The sequence below is a fragment of the Helianthus annuus genome, chromosome 9, assembly GCF_002127325.2.
Source record: "Helianthus annuus cultivar XRQ/B chromosome 9, HanXRQr2.0-SUNRISE, whole genome shotgun sequence".
Classification (NCBI taxonomy): Eukaryota; Viridiplantae; Streptophyta; class Magnoliopsida; order Asterales; family Asteraceae; genus Helianthus; species Helianthus annuus.
This window is the reverse complement of record NC_035441.2, coordinates 78,889,347-78,894,457: the sequence shown is the minus strand read 5'-3', so window position 1 is coordinate 78,894,457 and position 5,111 is coordinate 78,889,347.

Sequence of the window (5,111 nt, the reverse complement as noted above, 5' to 3'; positions counted from 1 at the left end):
GGTAGCAGTGAACAAGAATCATAATCAGGTGATGTTGACTAAATATGGAACTGAATATTGAATGATAAAGAAACTGGTTATGTGCGATTTAGAAACAATGTGCGTGTGTTTCTAAGCAAACCATGTGCTTTAAATTGAAAGCTCCAATAATTGTTAATTTATTATAAAAGTTGTCTGCCACTAAAAATTAATTCAATTAATATTACATGGCATGTGATGGAGTAAATATTAGTATGTAGTTGAGGTAGGGGTCCAATGAAAAGTGGGTTATGCATTTGGTGGTCCAATCATGTGATTTTGGGCGGCCAACATATACTAGGTGGGGTTTGGGCGGCCAAGCAAGGGTATTGGCTGGGTCTCACACGATGGGTTTAGGGGCCACAGGTGATACATGAATTTTATACAATGTGGTATGTTTTATAGAGGACATATAGGTGATTAGTAAATTTGTGTAGCATGCTAACTGTTATGAGATTATATGATGACAAGGGGACTAGTAACTTGACAATTGGGCCGCACCTTTAATGAAGCTCGTTTGGGCCGAGGGTTAGTGGGCTACGAATATAGACAAGGGGAGGGGGCTGGTTGGTGCTGGGCCGGGCTTTGTTTTAAAGACCATGTTTAGTAGTTAAGAGTTGATAGTGTCTTGGCTCATAATTTAGGCCAATGATTATAAACAATTGAAATAATATGAATACTCTATTAATGATGTTTATTGACAGTCAAAATATTATGTGTATTGGATGATGCTATGATGCTCTTGTATGTGGAAATTGGATCTGTCTACCTAATGAAATATATTGGCATGACGACACGCAACTTAGGGTAATTTGGGATTGGGATTGTTGATTGGATCGGACCTTGTAACTTGATTGGGCTACTCGATACTATGTACTATTGGATCAACTGTTTGAATAATCATTGTTCTTGCTTGAATTGTTGCTTAACTGTTATACGTGCCATACGTGACAACCACTGATGTGATCTATGTGTAAACAAACTGAAAAACTGATCATTACCAAACACTCTCCTAGGTCGCGAGTATTGAATAAATTAACAAGTAAAATATTCTGCCGAGCAAATCAAGGTGAGTTCATTGCTCTTTTCTCTAAGCATGCGTCCCGGTGGTTTGGGACAACTGGTAAACATTTGGAAGGGAAACATTGGGTAAATAACTTAATCGGTTTTGGTTATTGCCTGGAGGGCAATGGGGGTGATTAGTTGATAGCGCTATTAGGTGGGAAACCTCACACCGGGCCGTAAGGACGGGCGTGAACTAATTGTCTGGGTATGGCTATGGTTGTTAGAGGCACACTCCTCGGATACATACGGGCACTCTCCCTAGGGTATCTAACGAAGGCAACATAGCAATCGGTCGTTAAGGGGTACCCACTCCCCGGATACTTATGGGCACACTCCCTAGGGTATCTAACATGAGCAACATTGTAACGCAACATTGAATCGCATTAACATACATCTGGTAACTCAACCCGCTAACAAAACCTTGAACTCACCAGCGTAGTCTGACACACTTGTTTACATGCTTGTAGGTAATTACTGAAGGAACTTGGGAACTTGCTGTCTGATGCTGCTGGAGTGGTTGTGGACATGATAAACAATTACATTGATGTGGTTTCGATACATTTACACACTTATACATTTATGCTTCCGCTCAATACTTTGGTTTTGGTTAAACTTTTCAAACGTTATATTTATTTCAATTGGGTATTTCAATACATTATGACTTGTGTTTGATATGATTGGTGGCTCTTTGTTGGATCGTTGCACCTCCAATAGGGACATACCCTAGGTGGTAATTTGGGGGTGTGACAGTTTGGTATCAGAGCCACTGGTTATAGAGAACTCGGTTTTAAAATGTTTTCATAAAACCAGACTATAACCGAATTGATCCAAACGATGACCATGACACTCAGCTCCAGACTGCAAGGTTCGTTTCTCATTTACTATTGCATAGTATATCTAGTGTACACTTATGTATAACATTACACGTGAATGCACACTTGGCACAACAGCATGAGCCCTTACATTACCAACCCCTGTTATGTGAACTGCTAGTGTGACACTTCCCTTCGACTATTGCGATTCTTGATCCCATAAAACCCCTCGCTTGCTATTTGAATGCGGGGAACCTTTTAGCGCAAGTTAAGAGGCTCTGAGATAAGCATGCAAATCGCCTTATTATTATGGGTGCACACATAATAATAGCGCGAGGTGCATCCAAATCCCAGTGAGGCTTAATGAGCGTGAGAAGGGTCTGCCCTATTGTGTGTAAACTTGGTAGTTTGTAGATTTCAGTGTGATACTCGACTTTTACCTCATTTCGATTGGAGTTATGTGCCTTAGGGTTCAGTCGTCAGTGAGGACTGACTCCCACCTTTCTTGTAAATAAGCATGTAGTAGAATTAACTGATAGTAAATCGATAGAAGCTTCTCATGTTCTTTTTGGTTGTAAACTTGATCTCGTGGGTCAAGTGTTCGACATTGACCTACTTCCCGATATTCTTGTAAGTTTTGACGTAGTCATTGAGCGAAAATTCTCTGTAAAGAGGAAATCGTGCGTATCCCTCTCCCTAGTGGGGAATCCTTATCAGTTCAAGATCATCGCATTGTTGGCCTCGTCTTAGTCATGAAAGCCCAGAAGTGTCTGCGGAAGGGCTACTCTGTTATACTAGCTCTTGCCACCGATTCGCCACTTTAAGAAAGGAAGATCGAGTATCTTCATGTTATTCGTGAAATTTTTGACATGTCTTCCAAAGAGTTACCTGGTTTACCTCCACATCGTTAGGTGGAATTTTAGAATTGACCTTATGCAAATCCTGATTTCCTTCTGGGGTACAGCAATCCATTGGATTCGCTGGATACTATCACAGCTTCATCATAGGATTTTCGAAGGGTTCGCAACTTCAACCTCCTTAGCACAGCCGGGAGCTGTGAATCCTTAGGAAAACAAAGTCGCGGAACGTCTTTTCAGCTTTTGAAACCCAACCCTACAACACGCGGAGCATCACTTCTATCCGAGAGTACTGATGATCCAGCGATGTACCATGATGGCTTAATTCAGAGTCCCAGTTACACGCCGATGCAACACGAGATAGTGATGAATTGCGTAATGGTGTTACGGAGAGGAACTGCACGACCTACAATCTCCGGTGGAAACCGTGGTCGTTGGATTTAAGTGGGAGGCATTACTTAGACGGTACCGAATGCACCAATTAGACCGAAAACAAGGGCCTCCAGTGCACCCTTGTTTCAATAGAGCTAACCATGTGATGGCATCGCTAAATGGAACTTCCGAACGAACACGGGATTAGGAGAACTATACCCACGCATCCCTGTAGACGAACCTTATCACTTTCACTTGTCATCGCCGCTAGAAGTGAAGCAGTCACAGCTACACGCGTTTGCCGTTTTGCAACACTAATCTTTACCCACCAAACTCTGTTTTGGACAAATGATACACTCGCGCGACCGCAATGTAACGAACCTCCCTGTTGTGCCATGCCGCCATGCACCACTACTGGAAATTATTTCTAGACAACAAATTTGCTGGCCAAACCCTTCGGATGTTTAATGGACCCCTGTTTCGCTCGAATCTTCGTACGAACCTCATTAATTCCCTGTTTCTTTGAATGGCAACCGATATAACAAAACGCTAACCACCATACCATGATTTCCACCGATCACAAGATTAGCCCCCAGGCGTTGTAAAGTATCTATAGATCGAGTTCGTCGGAACTCACTTCAAGCCATTGTTTTAGATCAATTTTCGGGACGAAAATTCTTTCAAGTAGGGGATGATGTGACACCCCGCGAAAACGCTTAACAAAACTAGCTTCCTCAGTGACCGTTTGCTAAATTTCGGGACGAAATTTCTTTCAAGTTGGGGATGATGTGACAACCCGAACTTTCATGGTCAGGGTCTCTTAGTCGCGTGATCTTGTTTCCTGTTAATTCTCTTTCATATTCCTTACGATGATATAAGTTAGTAAACGCTTGTGGCTGTAGTGTAATTGTTAAACGTTTTGTGTGTCGTTCGTCTGAGTTAGAAAATCGGATGAGTTGGGCCGCGCGTACTAGGGCCACACATTCGCACTTCATGATCTTGGCCCAATTCACATTTTATGCATTTTAATCTTGATCTCGGCGCGCTTGTTAAATGTCATCTCGGCCCAATTCTTGTGAAGATCTTTGATATCGGCCCACTTAATTGAAGTAGGCACTCTAACTTAAGATACGTAACCTCCTTTCATGTTTCTCAATCACAACATAACAACCCTACCCCTTCCTGTTTGTGCGATAGTCCAATTGGATGGGCTTGAGCCCATCTCGGTTAAGAAGGGAACCGCCCCCAAGATCTTGACTATTTAGGATACGTATTATGGGAGGACTAATAAATACAAACTCAAACTCAAAACAAAACCCTATTCTCCTCCATAAGTCTACGCACGGCAACAGGAGACTCCCCACCCTTCGAGGCAACACCATCTCTGTCGATCGAGTCTTGCGGTTAGTGGATTCGGCTTTATATTGTTTACTGATTTCTTGTTTGTTATACATGAACTTGATTAACAAGTTAGTATGCTTATATTTGGTTTTAGCTTACATGCATGAGTGTGTGATCTGTGTGTTTATGTGCATCGGTGTAGGGTTTAAGGCATATAATCGATAAATTAGTGTTGGCTGTGGTATCATAATAACAAAGGTGACACCAAATCAATCATATGATGACAACAATCGTTTTTATTTCAGAGGGTACTGGTATGTTGAAATCGAGGACTTATGGTCTGTTATGGGTAGGAAGTATTAAACTCGAATATTGAATGTTAAAACTAATGAGAATATTAATGAATATGATGGAAAGACCGAGATTGACGAATTGGATTAGATGGTTGTAACAGGGTAGCAGTGAACAAGAATCATAATCAGGTGATGTTGACTAAATATGGAACTGAATATTGAATGATAAAGAAACTGGTTATGTGCGATTTAGAAACAATGTGCGTGTGTTTCTAAGCAAACCATGTGCTTTAAATTGAAAGCTCCAATAATTGTTAATTTATTATAAAAGTTGTCTGCCACTAAAAATTAAT